This window comes from Tympanuchus pallidicinctus, unplaced genomic scaffold (genome assembly GCF_026119805.1).
Source record: "Tympanuchus pallidicinctus isolate F22 unplaced genomic scaffold, pur_lepc_1.0 scaffold22, whole genome shotgun sequence".
Classification (NCBI taxonomy): domain Eukaryota; kingdom Metazoa; phylum Chordata; class Aves; order Galliformes; family Phasianidae; genus Tympanuchus; species Tympanuchus pallidicinctus.
The window spans coordinates 33,784,462-33,806,504 of NW_026294739.1; the positions used below are offsets into that span (position 1 = coordinate 33,784,462).

A 22,043-nucleotide genomic window follows, 5' to 3' on the forward strand; every position below is an offset into this window, starting at 1 on the left:
GTATCATATGTTTTAGAGAGCAGACATTTCCTTTTCCCTTAAGGTCTAAAGATCTGTAAGTTGACATAATTCTGCACAAATCACTGCGCTAGTGTAACTTAGACTGTCCAAATTCCCCCTGGACTGTGGCCTCTGTAACTGTGCCATCACTCACTTAACTTCACCTCATCTTTAAATAAGTTTAACCAGAAGGGACTTGTTCAACTCACCACTCTTGAGTAACGTGAATTATTTATATGATCTTCATATGTGTTCGTTAAGCTCTATACAGTAAGCCTAAATGTAACTGTTTATTCTGTTCATCCATAAGTGTGTTACTCCAAGCTTTGAACTCAGGCTAACCACAACAAAAATCTCTCTTTTTTTGCTGTTCTTTGATGGAAATCAACATCATTTTTTCATGTTGTACAATGGCAGCACTGTTGTCTCAGACTGGCACATTACCCCGGGAATGCGCAGAGACATTTCACGTGTTCTGCACTGTGTGCTGCCACTCTCCAGACCACTTTCCTTACTGCTTCACAGAACTGAACGTACAGGAAGCAGTGTGCTACCATGTTGTGGGGCATAAACATGGCACTGCAATGGCTGCTGGGGACGTGATGGTTGCAACAGTCCTTCGTTATTGATTCTATGCTTTGTCTGAGGAGTATTAAGTGCTCTTTTTGGAGGAGTATTAAGCACTGGCAAACAAGATTTCTGTAGAACTGTAAAGCACCTCTGTAAAAACATGGAATCAAACTAATGCACTGTTTGAAATGCAGTACTGAAATATATTCTCCAAAAAAGACCAAGTAGTGGAAATTGCATTTTAAGTGCAGTAATGATAGTGCTATAGGTTTGCAGATGATGCTAGAGAACTCATCATTGTCCATTCAGAGGCAACATGTCTGGTTTGTAATCATAAAACAGTTGCACTAATACTCATTTGAAATCTTTAAAACGGGATGCGGGCAATTATTTTTCTAAAATAAAACATAAGTTCTGGTTTTCTTTAGTACATACAGTATAACTCTGCTTTCCATTTGAAATTTGTCCATAACAGCAGTGTTTATACTTGTCCCGTTAGAAGTAGTGCCAGAGGGACCTCAAATTTTTGAGTCCTGCTCCATTTTTCTTTGGTAGGTTTTCTTCAAACATAAGCTATTTTAACACCTCTGTATGTCATAGGATGAATACAGTCCACCAAATCAAACATTTTACCTCTTTCAGTGTGAAGTGTGCTCAGGTTAGAACTTGCTTAATTTATGAGCTGTGAGGTAGCCATGAGACTGTAAAGATATGCATGTTGTCAGAGCTGGTTTAATTTTTCAGAAATAAGAGGATTTTCTTCTTTTTGTTTTGTTTTGTTTCATTTGTTTGTTTGTTTGTTTCAGAACTAAGAGCATTTTATTCTGTTTTTTGTTTATTTTATCAGAGCTAAGAAAATATTATCTTTTTCCCTCTGGTTTTCTCTGGATATACACTTCATATACACTGAGTTTCCTCCTTGGCAAAAAAAGCTGCACATTTTCCATGCTTTATTCTGCTTTTCTGAACTGGAACATGTTGCTATGTGCTGCTAGAGCACCTAGCTTTGGAGGATCTGCAAATCTCATGCATTCCTTTTAGAGGTCTATTTCTGACGGTCCCTTAAAACCAGTTCAGAACCTCCTAGATTATAACAGAACAGGTTCGTATCTACTTTCAGTCAACAAGGCTTTGTTCTGCCTCAGGGATTTTACTTGTATCTTATGATATAGTGGAGTAGAGGAGAAGCAGGCAATAGTCATTTTCATCCCTAACTATCTTTCTTTAGAATGAAAGTTGTGAAGTGATTGGTTGAAAGAAAGAGATGTGAATACAGTACTGCTAAAGGAAACACCCTGCGCTGGGAAGCTGTGATTACAAGTTCCCTGAGCTCCACCTTTATTTCCCATTTTTCAAATGCTTTGGGATTTGATATGGGGTCAAAAGCCAGCATCTTTTGAATGGTGGCCTTTCTCTTTTCACGAAGCTATGGTATATTGCGGGAAGTTTGGATCCAGTTGTGTCTCCTGACTTTTCAGGCTCTGACAGTAATTAAGAGTATTACTTTTTGTACTGTTTTAGTCAACCACTGTCTCCATAGTTGATAATAAAGCAAATGTCAGGAAACAGGAACTTAATGAGATGAAACAAAGGGAATACAGGACTGGCCTACACTGAAGAACTGCTTGAACTGAGCAAACAAACAGAAAAACCTCAATACTATATTGAAGCAAGCAAGCCTGTGTTTCAAGATCCTTTTTTTTTTAATTATTATTATCATTTTTTTTTACTTCATAGCTCTGTTGGTTTATTTAGTTCTAGTGCTGGAAACAGCTGAAAAGATAACTCTTGTACATGAAACTTTGAAATTTTAAATGCAGCATGGCAATTATTTGTCATTAACAGGGTGTATCTTGAGGGTCTTTTTAGAAGTAATTGGAATGATACAGCAATTTAAGAAACACGTTAATATTTTTCCTGGTTAAACTTTATAAACAAATGTTTTCATAAACAGTAACTCTTGGTTGGCTACACCATTGCCATGTCTGGGTCTAAAACATAAAATTAGAGGGGTTGCATTAAGGATGGATACTACAATGAGATATTGAAGTTAACACTGTATTTGCACAAATCTGGGATTTTACTGCTTAAAAAGAAATTAGTTTCTGAGGGTACTCAACTGCTAGCAACAGATCAGCCTAACTGTGCTCCTCAAGACTCAGTTCTGCAGCCCACAGCTTGGAGTCAAGAGTGGGAAACCGGGAGCAGTAAGGGAGCAAAAACATTCTCCTTACTTTTTGTATCTGGGTCATCTTAATTGATCCCAGCAGACTTAACCATTGCTGGGCTACCTCAATCAACCCACCTACTTCGTCACCTGGAGGAACTTGCCTCTTTCCTAGCAGCTGAGGCAATACCTTTGGGGAAGAAAAGGTTTCCTCTGTTACTCCAGGGAAGATTTTTAACCTCTTCATTGCCATATACATTGCTGGGGCAGTCACCATCAGGAACAAATGACAAACCAAGACTTGTACCTTCCATACTACCATATATTCTTTTATAGTCCTAGAAAGGAAGTTGTGTACTGTACAGCTGGAATAGATGCTTTCAATAGCTATATATTTAATTGGTTTTCTTGCTACTTCATGCATTTAGCTGAGTTCTTAATGTCTTTCTGAAAAATTTGGCCAGCAAGTGCGTTAACTACAATGCCTTTAAAAATGCATTCAATTTTAAGCTGGTTTAAACCATTCTAAAACAGATAAAAATCACTCTTGATCTGAATAGCAAATGTTGAGGTTAGAAAAATACTTTCATGGTAACTCTACAGCTTATTAAGTATTTCTAGGTAGAATAGAATACTGAAAAAATCCTAAAACTGCTTATTAAATATGGCATTTTTTTCAACATTTTAGCTGAATATCTAAAATGAAGAAGCATTAAAATCTCTTCCAGAGGGATCACTGGTGTACAATTTTTACTTTCAGGTCTGGATGTGCTTTTAATGGTGTCTTGCAAGTCACGTATTGTCCCCTTCCCACTATAACCAGTATTGCTCTTTTTTTTTTAATTTTGTTTTTATATCAATGTTTCAGGCACTTCCTGTTCTGCAGAACACACCTATACAAGCTGTCCAAGCGGCCTGTACTGTTCAAGGGAGCATTGCCAGCAATACAGGTTTAATGCATACATATACGATGTTAAGGGTGTGCATTCTTCTGCTTCCCACAGCTGCACAGCTCACATGTGAGTCATTTACAGTCACCTAGTTAAGATGAAAAAAATCTTAATATTGTTCTTATCAGTTACGCTGATGCTAAGAACAGGCCTTGGGATTTCTCAGAGGGAGGTACCCATGTTTGTGTTGTTTCTGCCTCCAGATAAGCTTCAGCATTTTTGTGTAGATAAGCTTTAACTTCTTGGTGTTTTTGAAGTCCATGTAGTATAGTGAGCTTGGTTTTATACTACTGCAGTTCAGGCAGCAATCCTGTTGAAAGGATGAAAGGCAGAAACAATCACAGCTCTTGAGTCATCATAGCTTTTAAGCAGGATGTAGCCAGCTTCTTGCTTCACCAGAATGACACTCAGAGTCAGTAAAAGATTTGAGGAGAAATGCACATTGGAAGCCTATCCCAAGCACAGAAAGCACTGTGAAGCTCACTGCCTGCCATACTTAGTGTATGAGTGGTTACTGAAAATGAAAACTGAAACAATTTCTTGTCTGATGCATTGACCCCCCTGGAAAACAGTGAATTCTGAGTGCATTAGAAAGCTGAGAACTGATTGCATATGACAAATCTCTTAAAAGTAAAATAAACAGTGGAATACAATTGGAGATTAGGTGGGGAATTCTAAAGTAAGTGAAAAGAAGGCTTGTAGCTGCTAAGACTTAACAATTAAACCTCATTTCCCTGAAAAGAAAATAATGCTAAAAAATTATATTGGTAGCAAAAATGAAGGAAAGTAGTGAGAGACGATTAACCTGTGGAAACCATACATTTAAGACATGATTTTAAGAAATAGAAGGTTCATTTGAGACATACTGTTCAGTAGCAGACCTGCGTTATTACATCAAGCACCTCATACACTTGGTTTAGTTTATGTTGTAACGAATTATGGTTGTAAAGCTGATTTAGAGGGACCACTGTAGATGGTAGTCTGTTCTAGCAAATGTCATCAGAACCTGCTTATGGTTATTAAATCTCTATAGCTCAATGAGAAAAAAAGAGATTAATTCAAAACCTTTAAGGAAGCATGTTCACAATAATTGCACCCACCATAGAACAACAAGCTCTTCTTGCTTGCTTATTCTCTTCCAGTGTCCACCAATGGTATAGTTCCTTGAAGCTGTTCATACAAGTCATATCCACACTAACCTTGGGAAAAGGTGCCAGCCTGCAAATAGCGTACAAAGACTGCTTGCCCTACTTCGCTTATAAGCAGTTTGCTTAGAAAGATTCTATGTCTTATTCCAGTTTTAACTTCCAAAGGATTTTAAATTTCTCCTTCTTTTAAATATGTTTAAAATATCCTGTCTAGAAATTATCTGGTACTGCTGATATTTCATTCTACTGAGCTATTGTTTTCATTTTGACTTGTCTTTTCTTTCTTTTGAAATAAGACTTAGACTAAATACCAAAAATTCGTTCACTGCATATAATGGCTGAGTGCACTAAAATATAAAAACCTTGATTTAAGTATTTTTGTATTCAAAGATCATAGGCAAGTGTTCATTTGAAGGTTCAGTGGCATTTTGAAATGAGAACATCATATATAAAGATGTCAGAGATGGAGCCTCCCACAGTGAGGTTGAAAGCAAAAGAAGAACAGAATGAATAGAAGAGTTTCTAGGTTCCAAGGAATTTTAACATCTCATTACTTTAGATTACTCCACATATAATTTTCAAATATTTTGTATTATAGACTTTGAATGTATTGGTTAAGATTACTTCATGCCTGACATCAATTTAGTCTTATTCATTATCTCCCTTAAATAAAACCTTAAAAATAGCTGGTTTCAGTAAGTGAGCAATTTTCTGATAGATGTAAATTCCTCAACATTTCCAGAGAGATCTTGCTGTAAATGAAAACAGAAAGACTAGGAGATAGCCATCCCTCAGCCTTCCTTCAGCAATCTCAGTATACACATTTAAGTTACTTTATCAAATGCCAATGATTATGGTATTATTATTTGTATAGTCAGTGCTTTGCTTGGCTTGTCCTATGTCTTCCTATATCTAATACACTGTGTGATACAACTGTGGTCACCTGACGTGTTACTGGATTTTGAGAACAGGTGGACAAATCTGTGTTTGCTCTAGCTGAGCCACTCCAGCAATGAAATTGAGGTCACCCTTGACACTGTCAGTCACATCTCTTCTTAAATCTGTGCCAGTCTCCATCCCTTACTTCTGTGACACAGCTCTAATCTGGCAGTAAACAAATGAGATGTCAAAAGAATATCTTACGCATTTTCTTTCTTATCTCTAGTTTTTTTAAAACATCACATTAGAATATATACCTTTGTACTCTCCTCAGTGTTTCAAGATGAAAATATTTGTGTTCTTTAAAGATTAGAATGTAGCTTCCAAGTCTCCTAGAAATCTAAATGAAGGAAATGTGTTCCAAAATCTAAAATCATAGAGCCAGTTTTCATAAAGTCACATATCCACAACACCTATTGAAAATACCAGATGTATAAACATATGTATTTATTTAAGACAAACACATCTGTCATTTACTATGAAACACTTTTTGCATTTGAAAGAGCTTATAAAATAATTAATTGAACTCACATCTGCATCCCTTCTGACATTGGAATTAAATACTCCAGTTGTTCTTATTTAGGGTTCTTTCCTATTGCTTGAAAGAAACACTGTGTTCTGGATACACCAAAACACCACTCCATGTCCATTGCAAGGGACAGACTGATGCTGAGTGGAGAAGCAAAAAGGAAGAAGAAGGGAGGACACCATAGAAAACAGAAATACCTTCCTCTTTCTTTCATGTCTGCTGGGAAAGAATGAGATGATATCCTGCAAAAGATATCAGACAGATTTTACTTCTGTTAATATGATGAAGCACTGGAAGAAGCTCCTTAGGAATTATTTACGTCATCTTGTCCCAAGGAGACTTTAAGAACAGGTTCAATAGTGTCTGTCTTAGTGAGTAATAGAGGTGCAATTCTCCCACAGTGCAGATGGCTGGATAGGGAGGAGGTTGTAAGAAATAATGGTCCTTTTGACACAGTGAGAAATTTGGTGTGTGGTGATAGATGAGACATTTTGAGAGTTGATATTAATCAATCAGTGCACAAATATTTGGGAAGCCTTGCTCTGGAAGATCCCTTCAACTCACCATTTTTGTTATGTATTGATACCTGCCTGGGCTGCATGACAACCCACCAACATGCCAGGCCTGAGCATGCTCATCAGTGAATGCAGAGATGGGAGAGATGGGAATGTGAAGAAAATAGCTGAGGGAGGAGAAGGAATGAACTGTTTAAAAAGAAACTCACTGAAACAATCTGACAGCAAAGGGAAAAAAAATCAGATGCAAAGGAAAGAGAGAAATACAATCTGAAAAAGTGAGAGTGGACTGAAATTGCTTGTGAGCATTTAAGTCTCAGAGTCCCACGAAAAGCCATGCCTTGGCACCTGAGAGCTGAGATAGTGGCTCACAGCAGCACCTACTTAAGGTAAGAATGCAACCTCTCCAAAGCAGTAATGTTACAAAACCTTCTCCCATCTTGTATGGCACTTCATTCCTCATCCTCTTCTACTAGCTTCTGAGCAGTTTTGCTTGCTTATTATAGGCAGTTGCCAGTTCTTACAATTTAATCATTAACTTTGAGGTACTTGGTATTTTATTTAAATTTTTATTTAAAGCCTCAGCCCCTGCAAATGCAAAAGGATTTTTTTTTTTTTTTTTAATTAGAACAAAACTTTCTGGTTCTCAGGATCGTGCAGGAAATCTTGAAAGTGTGATCCCAAAAATATACCTTAAGATGTAATCCCTCAACATTCAGAAGTCAGCGTGAGAGCATAAAGAACCCAAGTGTGCTGAGAATTTCTGTTTCTTACTTCTCATATTTTGTTCATTATTTTTCCTAGTTTTGCAATTATTGTGCTAATGTTCAGGATTTTGTAAAGTCCAGCTGATGATCTGCCAAAGTTTGGCATGGTGTATGTATAGAATAAAGGTTTTAATGATGTTCTGATTACAGCTTTCTGTTAGGAATTTCACACAAAAAAAATATATTTGACATTTGAAAATCTTTGGCTGATTTCAGAAATGGAAAACACACAGATTTGTGCAGGAGTGTGAAAATGAGTAACAGAATCATCAGCTTCAATTGTGGTTTTATACTGGTTCTAACAGTAATTCTTTTTATTCTCTTTTTCTGCTCAAACTTACCTTTGCCACCAGGCACAAGACTGAAAACAATTCCTGTTTTGGGGAGGGCAGGAACACAACGTGGGTTTTCAGGTTTCCTTTAAGTGGGTTCTTTCCTGGCCCTTTTCCTTCTGAAGATAACTTTGAAAATCTTTACTAAAACCAATCAAGAAGGTTGAAAGCTTGCCTCAGATTTTTCTCCCCTACAGCTTATTCAGAATTATACAGCAGCCTCCCAGGATTGGGCTTTGGGGTCTGCAGGCTGCTTGAATCGAAGGCCAAATCCTCAGAGGTTCCAAGCAGCCTCAGCTTCAGATTTGGCTCCTTGTTAGCAGTGGCTTCCAGCAATGTATGGAGCTCCTACAGGGATCAGGACATAGTGGCTTTTTGCAGCTCCCAACAGGCATTTGTTTGGGGCTGATGAATTTTTATACTGAAGTTTGTATTGCAGTAGGATGCTTTCAGCAGACTGCCTGGTCTGCAAGAGCTGGGATCCTTTATGTATTGCTGAAATCCTTTACATGCAGCCAGATGTTGCGAAGAATCAGGGTCTTATGCAGCTAGATAGAGCAGCCTGATTCTGTTCTCTATCTCAGTGTTGCTCTTGATTCTCTTGCTTGGGAAGGGAAAGTTTTCTGGGAACCCTTGGCCTGAAACATTTCCCAGTTTCAAGCCCCGTCCCAGCAGTGAGCGTGGCTGACTCGCAGTGGTAGGCTGCCAGATTCCCAGATCCAGCACCCCTCCTCCCCTGTGCTGTCCTTGTCACAATCACCTCTCGAAATGCTTTATTCATTACGTTTTCATTGTCTTGAATTTATGCACTGCAGAAAGTGGGCTCCTAACATTATGAATGTTGCTTTCTGTCTGCTTGGCGTGTCATTTTGCTGCCACAGACAGAAATTTCCCTCAAACATTTTCTGCTGGAAAACTGGATTCCAGTTGCTGTTTTCTGTTCCAGGCCATAGAAATATTCACTATTTAATATTCCTGCATATATTGAGTTCTATAAATGATTGCTAAAAAGAAAGAAAATACAGTGACACAAAGAGCCACGATAAAGCTGTGATGTCGAATTCTGATCGCACAGTGGTAAGAACTGGTGCTACCTGGTGAGATCAATCATTATCCAGCATATGTTAGGGGGGGTTGGTGAAGCAACATGCTACTTGCTACATAGAAGCTTCCATAAGCTACACCTACGTATAGGTTGTGTGGGTGTAGGCACCACCAGTAACTGCAATTCAAGTGTAATTAAAGCCAAATTTCCTAAGAAAGCCTCTTTCTGAAAAATTGTGTCCTACTAATGCAAAATCAAAAGCGTTCTGAATACTAATGTAAATATACTATACCTTAGCTTTACATATAGATTTTGGTGAACACACCGCAAAGTTTCCTGAGCTGTGTCATTAACTGTTTTACAGATGAGAGCACAAAGCTGAAGCGAGCGGCCCGTGCTGGTGCTGCGCTTAAGTGGTGCAGAGCTCACTCTGGACTGCAGGCAGAAATCTTGGCTCCTTTGTGCCTACCTTAGAAGTCTTCAAACAGTAAAATGAAAGAGAAGGGGACATGAGAGGAAATGAAACCATATAAAGATAACTAGTCAGACATCTCTTCCTTCTCAAAATCACAAAATAAAAGTTTCATTCAGTCTCAACAAATCCAGATGTCACCAATTAAGAGCAGAAGTAGGAACAGGCATTTCATGCCTTTTGTTGTTGTTTTTTTTTTAATATAGTTTTTCTATTGAAGCCATACACGTACATGTTACACAGATCAGATTAATATTGCACATTTCCAACTTTTAGTCTTTCTTTTGTGAAAACAACCTGTTCTGTATTTGCTAAACAAAAGCTTAAATGCAAATAAAAATCAAAATATCAAACAACAACTCTCCAAGGCTAGGAAACTGAACAAAGCAGCAAATCCTATCCCATATCACCATTTCCATTAATAGTGCCATACACAAAGTAATAAGTAAGCTGACAAGAATTTTCCAACAATTCTTGATGCTCTAATGTTTTACTCTTTTTAAAATACCAGGAGAGATTTAGGAAAGTTCTTGTGTAAAATGTTCATATGCCCATTTCATTTACCTCCTGGCAAATCTGAGTGCTCTGGTGCATAAGTTAGAAAAGTGAAATAGTGGGGATTTTCAGCTGTCCGCCTTTGTCTGAGCAGAGCCAGGTTTGAATGCTAAAAGCAACTTAAAATGTCAGTGTTGACTACAGCAGCGCATAATTTGTAGGGTTGGGTCGTGGAGTGGAAATGGGATGCTTGATGTAGGTATGTAGGCTGCAGTAGGCACATGGGAAGGGAAGATACTCTGTGGTATCACAGAACCCTTGGGTACGTGGAGACACCTGGGGCAGCCTGAGCTGAGCCAGCAGGGCTCTGAGGGATGGGTGGCAATGGGCAGCATTCCAAAGGAAAGTGAATGTAGTTCATTTATGTTTTTTCTGTTAAATTTGTCGCACCTCATAGCAGAACCATGAGGCTTTGAGCTGGGGAGAGTCAGTCCTTTCCACAGCAACAGCTTGAAACTGTTGGTTCAAGCTGTTGGATCTAGTTTGTTGTGAAACTTAGGCTTCAAAACTCTGGTTATCTTACAGCAGTATAGATTCTATTGAGCTCCATTAGAGTAAATCATGTAAATCTGGTCTTGGAGTGAGAAGAGTTTCTGGCATCCAAACGTAATGAAACAGACACACCACATGTGTGTGCTGGCATTACACTTCCATTCACAGATTCTACCCTTGGTTTTATGGAAATGTTCATTCAGGTTGATCCCTCCTTAAAAATAAATAAAACCCGGGACCGATTATAGTTTTGCATCAAAGTCATGTGAAACTCATGAGTTTGTCACGAGCCCAGAGGAAACGTGGGAGTTTCTTGTTGAGATTTTCAGTTCACTTGAACTTGAAACTCGGATTGGAACTTGGGGGAGGAGTGAGTGAACACACACAAATCCAGAATAAAGAATATATTCAAACAAAATCTCATGAAATGCAGCTCCCAGTGGCTTTGCAAGGAATCCTCACTCAAAAAATGAAAACAAGTCCAAGCACATTCCTCTCTCCTGAAAGCCTGACTTAATACTACTGGAAATCTCTCTTTCCACCATGGGCAGTGCCATTTGTTAGAAAAGGAAAATGTAGGATATTTTGCTCAACAAATGCCCCTCTAACAGCCTTGAAAACAGAGGGAAAACTATGTTTTAATTAATTTATAAACAAAAGATTATTTCCTGCACTGCCAGCAAAAATCCTGTTTGCTGACAAGGTTCTGGCTTCAAACTTTATCAGCAACTGGCAGGATGAGTCCTTTTATGTAAATGAACTCATTATTATTAATTTCTGCTGGTGCTGAACGATTTATGAACTGCTTTTCGAATATGGAAAAGTGGTCCATGAATCAGAGGGAAAAAAATGTTCAAAAAGTCCTGGGTCGATAAATAACAGTACTCATTCATGAATCCCTCCCGTGGTGTCTTTTATCTTCAGTAAGGAGGAGATCAAAATGATAAAATAGTAATGTGCCAACAAAAAAGGACTGAGTGGGCAGAGGCTTGTAACATTGTCCTTCTCCAGGCCCTAATGGGTAGGGGTGGGAGGCAGTACCGTCCTTCCCGACAGGCAGCTATGTGTAATGACTCTCCTATGGTAGAAATGTACTCTGAGCACAGTAGAGTCTTTTGGACACTGTTATGTATGCAACTGAATTTACATTGCACCTTCTTTTTCATGTTTTTTCATCTGTATTTGAAGGAATCAGGCTACAATATCAAATATTGCAAGTTCCAGGAGGGGACTGTGGCCACAGAGGTGTTATTTTCTCCCTTAGGAAATTTTCCAATGAGCAAGCGGTCCCAAAGAGCAGACTCAAATTTATCACCAATGTAATTTCATTAAAATTACAGAATTTGTGCCCACTATTATTATTCCAGGACTCAATATTAGGGCAAGTCTATAAAAGTGAAGTAGTGAGAGCGATAAAAATCTATTCTCCAATTAGTTTTCCTTTCTACAGTTTTGATGTAAGAAGAAACTACAACTGCTCATTGTGACTATTTGCTCTTAAATAGTATTGTTCATCCGAAAGACCTTCTGAGTCTGAGTCAGTTAAAGCTCACAACATCCTGTGAAGTATGAAGAATTGTAATAGCACTGGAGGAAAATGTAGCCAGGATAAATTTTCACGCAAAGGTCCTGAAAAGAATTTGGCAGACTCAGTAGTCAGCATTGAAGAATTGATGACTTTTCCTCCTGCCACCAACAGCAGAAGTATCTTCCAGCAGATGAAAATAAAATGATGGAATACTAGCTGTTTCTTAAACATATGCATCGTTCATATTAATGTGTTGTCAATTCTCTTTATTTTGTATTGCCACAGGATGAAATCTTACGCTTCTGTGCCTAGCAATGAAGTTTTAATCACCTCAATATACATCGTTCCACAATATATATTTTTCTGTCTACCAAAGACATAATGGCTCCTCCTTTTATGGGAAACCAGGATTTAATCCAGTAAGTCTGTAAGAATCAATATTCTTGTGAAATGACACCATGTTGAAGTTATTTTATGTTATGTTGATGGTTAGCTAATTTTGTAATGGAGACGTTTCTTCTAGAAGCAGACATAGTATAATTTAGTGGTAAAAACGTCAATCACAAGGGGTTGAACACTTATGTCAGGGCAGGAAAAGGGCAGATTTATTGATGGAAATGTATCTATATACTCCTTGCAGCACTTTGACCTGAAATATCCATTTTGGTTATAATTTTGTTTTGTGAAAATGACATCAACTGTAATCACTAATGTAAAAATGACACTGGAATGCTTTGTTCCACAGGCCTGATTTAAAAGTCTTGCTGCTGTTTGTTATAGTAACGGCTTTTCAATAGCAAGCAAATTAAGGCACTCATTTAACTGCTCCTTTTTTGTGTTTGTAGGATTTTGTAATAGATGACAACCTCAGAAGAAAAAAAAAAAGAAGCAGTGTTCTTTTTTCTACTATTTAAGATTGTTTAAACAATAAATATATAGCATGTTTCATAATGACATTGAAGTAACCAAGAGAAGGAGGCATGGTGCTCTGGATAATGCTATATGCGGATGTATTCCTGTGTGGCTTTTCTTCCCAATGCCAGTTAACCACCCACCCAAAGCCATAAAAAACAGCAATAGGAATGGGTAGGAGAGGATGGAGTAATGTAAGTACAGAGGTTGAAAAAGAGTAAGTAACAAGGAAGGAGACAAATAAATAAAACAGTCCAAAGCACAGGGAGCATAGGAATATCTCACTTGAGACCTCAACAAAAATACAAAATCCTCATCGATTCAGCGATTCAATGAACTTTCATAGTATTACTCCAGATTAATAATGATGTAACTAAAAACAGAAAGTGGTCTAACCTCAGCTTAAAGAATAGGAAAAAGTGCATTAGGAACAATATGAATTTTATAGAGGATCTGCACTGTGATGTGAAGTACTGGTTAGTCTCAATTTTCTTCTGCACTATCATTACCTATCATGACTGCCTGGTTACTAAAGGCTTAATTGATCTCCAGGCTAGTATCTGGAGTTTTCACTTTAGTGTAAGGTGAATCTTGCATACTTGAAAGCTTAATTTAGTATAAAAAAACTGATGTTTTACCAGCTAGCAGATTATCAAACTTTCCTATTTTCTTCCTTTTTGTTTATACCCTTTGCGTGATAACACGTAAAGCCAACCCCTCACTTTCTACCAACAATAGGGATGTACATTACCTGCATCATAAATCTTAACACTTGTGTGTTTTTCAGGCAAATAAATGGCAGAATCAGAGACCATCCACTGTCCTGCTCCGTGGTGAGTCACAATGATTTTCTCTCCTAAATATAGAAACCATTTAGAGTCCAGGTAGATTACAACTTTCCAGAAGTTAAAAATGGGAATATGGCTTATATTTTAAGGACATGATCCACAAAGATGTTCCTTTTGAGTGATAGTAAAAGCTTTCTATAAACTTGATTCACTGAAAACAGTCCTCAGATAGCTGAAAGCTGCTCACTGGGGAACATAGGGCACTGCTCACCTTGTGATAGTATGGTAGCTCAATATGGCACTTGTACAATGGTGCATTGTTTGCACGCTATCAAGCACAGCTGAACAGCTTGTCCAGAGGTTGCCCATCATACATCTTGATGTGAATGGAATAAGTAGCTCTGGAAGAAGCCACCCCTCCCAAAAGTTATGAGCGTTCATGACTGCAGTCATGGGCAATGCTTTACAAACTGGAGAAGAATCAAAATACAGAGTACAAATGTGAAATTTAGGTCACTTTCACATATTGCCGGTCAGATCATGCATAGTTAGTGCATTCCCCAGAGAAATGCTGACTGGCAGCAATATTAGAAGAAAATCATTCTTAAAACAAGAAAAGTGAAGCTATTGGGGTTTTACTCTATACATACATATATATATATGTATATAAAGTAGAATTTTGTTGTTTTTTCCTAAACATTTCTGATCTGCCCATTTGCATAGGTAATGTCTCTATTGCATTTATTCACACTGCTCATAAAAAAGCACATCACAAAAGTGCCTGGAAAATAAAACTCCAATGAGAAGGGACACATCAAGTTTAAATGGAGGTTTATATTGCAGCATTATGAGACAGAGGCTTGTACATTTGCAGGTCCCATGGCAGAAAGTGAAACTCTGAACAATTAAGGCAGCACAGACATCCTGCCCTAAAGGACTGTAAGTATTTAAAAAAACAGGCATGACCTCTCTTTACTGGGCCTGTTTTCTATTTAATTTGCAGTTTTTATTAGCCAACAAAATCTTGGCTAGATCTTAGTCAAAGTGATGAATAAACAAGTATTTTGATCTACAGTTTGGGGCACTTCAGAGTATTCTTTACTTTATGATCATTTGTAATCAAGGTCAGAGCTCTGGCAGTAATTTAGATATCAATTTATATATTTATAATATATAAATCACTTTGCAGTAGCCCATGTACTGTCCTTGCTATTTTCATTCAGGATGCAGTTGAAGTGGTCAGTTGTCAGAAAGTTACTCCTACGTATATGTACAAGCAGCTCCATACTGAAGTTTCCTGTATGTAGTTTCCACAGTGGCACACAAAAATGGTGCATATATATATATGCCAATGGTAGCAATACAGTAATTAATATTATGGGAAAAAAAGCTCTAAAACCTTTGAAGAGGAGTCTTTGTCACCTGTTAGTCTCACTTTGCCAAATACTTTTCTAACACACAAAATGTTTTCTGCTCTGTCAGATATAAACTGTTTGAGAATCATTCTCCTTTTAAAGTACAGGGAATCTCTTTCCTGCCAGAAGGGTCTTACAAAACAAAAGCCTCATGTGTGACCACAGTATCAGCTCTATCATTTCAAGTTCTAGGCACGTATCTTCCTCAATATGATATCTTTCTACATCTTTCTCTCTACCCTTGTGTATAATTGGACAAACCTTCTGATTGTACCACGTATCTGCAGCTCAGTCTTTCTACTACCACAGCTCAATTACTCCTGCAAACCGCAGCAGTGAGCCTCAGTTACTTTGGCCTCAGCAGATGGGTACCTTGCCCATTCACTGACACTGCTGCAGGGGTGCATTTCTAAATTTAATGTTGTACAATCTTCCTCTTCCACCATGCGCCTTTTGTTGTCTCCTTCCCTTGCCCTGCAGCTAAAAGCATCTACAGATGTTTTAAGGCGCATCACAGGCTCTCCCCATCCTATCTGCTGCTGTCACACGCACTGTTACTGACAGATCCATGTGCATCCTCCATTCAGTCCGGATCTCACCACTCATTTCTTAAATTTTGAACCATGCTGTTTTCTTCTCTGCATCCACTGTTATAAAAATCAGCCAAGCCACTACAATTGCCCTTCTTCACATCCTCCCTTAAAACTCTCCTCTGCTGTGACACCTTAAAAAAATGATGGTGGTTAAGCAGCTGATGTGCTGTGACTGCATAGTGATCATAATTATCTCCAGTTACCTTGTCATTTCTGCCCCTCTTCCCATCTGTTTGCTGTCTCTTGTCTCTTGCTTAGATTAAAGACTCTTTAGGGTAGGGGCCATGCCTGTATTTTCTAGGTATTTGGATACCATCCCACAAAAGAATCTTGGGTCTGAGGCACTGCTGCAGTACACATAAATAAGAATTATTGTTTCTAAAGCAAAATCTTCTACCTTTTTTCTTCTTCCTATGCATAAATTATAGCCACATCCTGTAATCCATTTTTCAGGCTAAACAATTGACTTCAGTGGGAGTTGAGCCAGGGCAGAAGTTGGCCTATAGTCTTTATTCAAAACAAGCAACATAACACGTTGTTAATCACCTTAAATAGAATCGATCACGTTCAGTGATGCCATCCTACCTGCAGATAAATTAACTACCTTTCCAGAAACCTTATGACTTCTCTTGTCTACACAAGGCCAGGCAGCTTTTTAGAAACCATTGCTCTGCCAGGGATAACAGGATTGCAGTGGCTCTCTGGACATGTTGATCATTTGGAGGTTGGCAGAAGGGTGGTGAATAGCCAGTTGCATGCTGCCCTGTGCAAGCCCGGGAGGCCTCAAGGCACTGCAGCCTCCTGTTCTGAGCTTTTGTCTCTCAATAGAGTAAGGTAGAGCAATCTTCTCGAGGCTACAGTTTTGAATTTTATTCAGAATCTTGTTACTGACCTCCAACACAGCTTTATCTGTAGTGCAGCCATATTCCTAAGCTGCTCACTCAAATTCACCAGTCTCAGGGAAGAAATGGGTTTGGCCAGGAATGCAGCTCAGGAAGAATCTCAAGCTATTGGAGCATGTCTGCATTCTGACTGGTGGTGGGAGAGGTGCTCATGCTCATAGAGGCCACTGTTCCTCTGCAGTTCCTTGAGGAACGACAGCTGTGTGCTTCCTTCCTGTAACTTGGAAGAGCTGCAAAGAAAAGGAAAGCCAAAACAAACAAACAAACAACAAAAAGCCCAACCATGCGAAATGTGAAGAGTAAAATCTGCCAGATCCGAGGAGCCATTGTACAGCTGGAGATGAGCCATAAATCTGCAAAAGTTCCGTGTTCATGCAAAGACCTGGTTGGAATTGCTATACCCCTTCCACCCCTTCCTTCCCCAGGTGAAATTTGTCCTGCAATGTGCGACAGACCAGAAGAAAAGCACACACACTTTTCCTGGAATTACGATGCTTTATAGACTTTCTGATGTAAGTATGTTTTTTTCCTCTTCTCCCACAAAGTGTGGGACTTTCTAAATTGTTGCTGTGTGAGGCAGGTCCCCAACATCCTCAGTAAATCCCGTCTGTATCTGCTTACTTTCTACACAAATAATTATTATTTTAGCTGAGGATAAATCCCAAATAAACACAGCTCAGGTTGCTTTCTACTTTTGCCAGTGTTTATGTCATTAGGTGCTGGTCTGTAAATGAGCCATGCTGGTAGGGCTGAATGTTAAATATTCAGGTCTATGTCGTACAGATTAAAACACAGGAAGAAAAAGAATCTCTTTGCTTTAACCAGCATGACAGCTATCAACTTTGAAACACTTGGAAGAAATCTCCTGAAGCATTTTCTGTTTGTCATCATCAGAACCAAAGTGCTGAATTAGAAGCACAGGTGATCCTGGTCTTACTGTTCCACAAGAATAAGCAAATATGTATGTGGTATACATGCTATGATACGTAATGAAGCAGAAGTAAACTGCACGTTCCTTCCCAGCCTTTTTCAAAAAGACATAGCATGTTTGTTTAGAGAAAATCTTTTTTTCCTCAAGAGGCATTGGAAATGTATAACTTTATGTCAAAGTCTTCTTTTATTGTGCCTCTCTTCCCATATGTTTTGGGTCCTCAGTTCTTTCAGTGTTATTAGGAAAAAGAGTTATCTAAATATTTTGAGTGGAATACTGTAGTATATCTAAAAATTGCCCGTGCTTTCCTATCTGAGAAATGTCTGCAGCATATAGCAGATAAAGCAAGACTTCACATTTATTTTAGATAATTGAGTGCCTAATTATTACAAAAGTGATGTGAAAGAGAAATACCAAATCGGACCCAGAATTGTGACTAGAAAACAATAGTATTATTCTAATTAAAATCCATATAAAAACATGTTATCCTGTGGTACCCAAATCCCTGACAGACTTGTACGGCTCAAATAATCAGAAGATTTGCAGACTAAAGATTCAGTAAAAGTTTCATAGAAAAGGAAGATCCCCAATGAATTCTTATTGTTTTTTAATACTGTGCCTCTTCTATGACAATGAAGGCTTTCGGGGACTCTTGATCACTTATGGGACATGTGGGTCATTTGAAAGCTTGAATATTCATTATGAGATGAGCTGGAACTGGATGTGCAATATGTTTGGTTGAAAACTAAATTTTATGTAAATTCTACAATGATGTTTTCTGGCTCAGTTAGAATCCATTCTACTGTTTATCTTTCTACTAATAATGCTCTCTTGGGCTTCTTTTTAAGCCTCTCTGTACACTTTTTTTTTTTTTTTTTTCTCTTAAAATGAAAGATGAAGATCCAAAGAAAGCAATTTTTAAAGATAGAAACAGAAAAACAAGGTAAAAGGAATTAGCAATGCAATCTCTGCATATATTATGTGGAAATCATCTGCAAAATTGCATCTTGGAGTTTTATTCCTAGGACATTAACCATTTCGTGTTAGAATGGCACTGCTGCTCTGCTTCCCTATATTTTAAAAACTGTTGGAACTGCTTTTGCTTTCTATTCCTGGATGTTTTTTGTCACATTTATTAAAATATTCCTTTTCCAGAGTGGTAAATCCAGTTCTCTGGAAGAGATAAAATCTGTGGCATAGCTCTGAAATGAGAATTAACCTTGATTACTACAGTAATTTACTAATCAAAACTGGAGACCTGCTAATCAAGCCTGAATTACCAGCTGCTTGATTTTTATAGTGACATAACCAAAACTGAACATTTGGTAAACAAAAGCCTTATTTATGAGGGGGAAAAACTGGCATATGGCCATATTTATCTTAATATATTTATCAGTATATTGTATGTTTTCCTTATCCGCCAGCGTGGGGCATCTCCCTCCTTACTGAGCTCATCCACCCGACCCCACCAAGACAAGCACTGAAATTCAGGTTACCCCAGATGAGGTCAGAGCAGGGAACCCCACGTTTCAGGAGGAGTTTGTGAGCTACCTGTTGGTTTTGGCTCCAGGGAGGAGGATGTTATATGGCAACTGCCCTGTGCTAAAGAGTTGGTTAAAAAGCACCCCGGAATAAAGCTCAGAACAGAATGGAGAGCTGCCAGGAAGCAGACAGCTGCAGGAGGAAATGGCAGAGAGCATCCATGTGGTGCCGGTGTGCCAAGGCCAAGGGCAGCAGCCAGCCCAGGATGGGCAGCCGGACATGAGAAGATGGGGACGTGGTGACAGAGTCACTGAAGGCCCCAGGAGGGAGCAGTGGTGTGAGTGCATCGCCTGTCTGTTGTGCCACTTGTTACAGCCTACCTGATACACCTGGGATTTTTGAAGTATTTAGTTTCCGTAAGTACAACTCATTTCGTGGTTTTAATCATTTATTTTTGCAGTCTGAGTTCTCTTCATTTTTTTCACTTCCCAGATGGCATTCTGTATCCACTGACACAGAAGATAATTTCCTAGTATTTTCTTTAATGAACAACCTATTATGAACAAGCAAGAAAAACCCATACTGCACAATTCTTCCACAGATAAACTGGTAATTAATATAAATGGAAAGAAGATGCAAAATGGGAATACTTTTTGTTCCTTGCAGTATGCATGGTATTTGATGCATAGTGGCTTGTGCATTAAAAAAGTGCTGTGCAAATGATACTGTTTTGGGTTATCGTGCTGTTAACAAAGTTATGGAACAGAAACACAAAAATATTGTTTCCAGGATAAAGTTTACAGCAGAAAATCCTCAGTTAGTCAGGTTCCCTTCCACCCTCTGGATGTTACTACCTAATCTCTCATTCTTTCAATTTTTAGCATAGAAAATACATGCTAAAGCCACTGCTGTTACCATTTTTTTCACTAACTTTACAAGCCTGAAACACTGTTTTCCCTCTAAGCATTGAGTATACTTGTGACTAATAGTGATGAAGCAGCATAGGGTTGAATTTTAAACACGTTGTCTGGTTTACAGTATATTTAGACCTTGACAAACGTGCGTGTACTGGGTGTATAGACCCGACCCTGTGAGCTGCAGGGCCAGCCTTGCAGCCCCCCAGCAGCAAGCACAGCCTGGCCACGGGATGAAGCAATGAGCAGCCCACTCAGCAGCTTCAATCAACAGACGTTTCTTCTAAGTGGTTTTAAATATCTGGAAAATATGAGCAACTGTAAGCTAAAACAGAGCACTGTTCCTAATATTGTGTTCTCTTGGCAGGAGGGATATCCAGATTTCAGGGATGGATCCTGGAAGAACATTCAGGCGGCAATGACCTCTGACATTTGGAAAGCCAAATAACAGTGGAATAAGTGGCTTAGAGAGAGTTAAGCAAGAGAGAATGTTCCACCCCACACTGGCACGGTGCTCTGCTTCGCTCCATTTCACATCTCTGCTTCTCCATGAAGTCATGCCCCTCAATCCAGAAAGCTTCCATCAGAAATGCTCAGTACTGCGTGTTTAGTGTAATACTTACACCCTGTCAAGACTTCCAAAGCACAACAAATTAATCTGGAAATTCAGATCGGACTGTTGCAAGGATGTAACAGGAGCTCTGCAGGGAGAAGGTGGGATGAAGGCACTGAGAATGAATTGTTGCCCAAAGGGATTGATTGCCATGGAGGAAGACCAGAAAAAGGATAAAAAACAGCAACAAAATGTGTAGTAAAGAAGGTGGAAACAGGAAACAAATGGTGAAGTGATACCATGATGCTCTACTGGCTCAAAAGCAAGAAAAAATTATGAAAGCATTAATTTATTCATTTTCAGCCAAATGAAAACAAAACAAAAAAATCAAAACAAAAAACTAGTACATAAAAAGAGAAAATAGACCAGAAGTTAGAACATGTGAAGAAAATGGGCAGCAAAGGAAGAGGAAATGAAGAGTGGTGAAACAAGTGTTGGAAAAAAAGGAGTGGGGGTGAAGAAGCAACACAAAGAGATCTGATGCACAGGGCTTTTAGGTAAGTGAGTTTTGTTTTTGTATGTCATTTCCTACTTTTTTTGCATTTCTCTGGCAACCATCCCACAGTTCCATAACCTGTGGGTGGGTGGGAGGAGGTGGCTGAGAGGGCAAAATGGTAGTTTTTGGCAGAATATTGACATGACTTGAGTCAGGTCGTCGCTTGTGGTTGTCATTAGACAAATAGTGAAACTGGGCTAATGGGACAGGTGAACAAATCCTGCGGGATGGAGGAGGCTCAGCTTTCAAAACCTGACTCATGCGGGGAGAGGCCCAAATGATTCAGTGCAATGAAAGCGATGACGAGCAGTGGTTCCAGCACTGCAGGCCCACAGGGCCATACTTGGAACACAGTTCTCAACTGTTAGCACAGAGTGAGATCCTGAAACACAGCCATGTAGCAAAGCTTAAACTCTGAATCTCCATCTTTTCTGGGTACCTCTGTTTCTTTTTGCCTTCTGTATGGTTCTTTACGTTGTTTCCTTTTTTTTTTTTCTTTTTTCTTTTTTTTTTTCTTAATATACTTGTGTTTAATTTATTATTTGTTTAATTTAGAAAAATCTCTAAAACATGCCTAATAAAATGAGTTAAAATTTGTGAAGATTTTAGTACATTACAATAGCTGCCATCCTGAGTCAGGGAAACTATCCACACAGACCAGTGACTTCTGGGAGTGAGCAGGAAATAATGCCTAGGGAAAAGGAATATGAGCTCTTATGTATTGGTAGCATAGAACAATCCTTCTCCCCCTGTGAGCTTCTGCTTCTCAGGAGCTGTATCTCAGGCACTTTGATTGGAGGCTATTCTTGATCATCGTGTGTAGTAGCTAGTGATGGATTTTACTTTGCATGATTTCATGTAATCCCTTTTATGGTCCATTTACACTTTTGACCTCCACACCATCTTATGGCCATGAGCTCCATAATTTCATTATGCACTGTGGGGATGAAGTGCTTCTTTTGTTTGTATAAGACTGATGCCTGATCAT

General features: G+C 38.7%; 1 long non-coding RNA gene across 2 annotated transcripts in view; it reads left to right on the forward strand.

Moving 5' to 3' along the window:
• Positions 1-22,043, forward strand: part of LOC128082448 (uncharacterized) — a 366,886-nt gene that overhangs the window by 328,374 nt on the left and 16,469 nt on the right. For both annotated transcript variants that reach the window (XR_008207676.1, XR_008207677.1), the window contains 6 exons: positions 3,606-3,756; positions 12,295-13,754; positions 14,584-14,648; positions 16,801-17,131; positions 19,121-19,448; positions 20,314-21,056. This is a non-coding gene — a long non-coding RNA (uncharacterized LOC128082448). The remainder of the gene's footprint in view (positions 1-3,605; positions 3,757-12,294; positions 13,755-14,583; positions 14,649-16,800; positions 17,132-19,120; positions 19,449-20,313; positions 21,057-22,043) is intronic.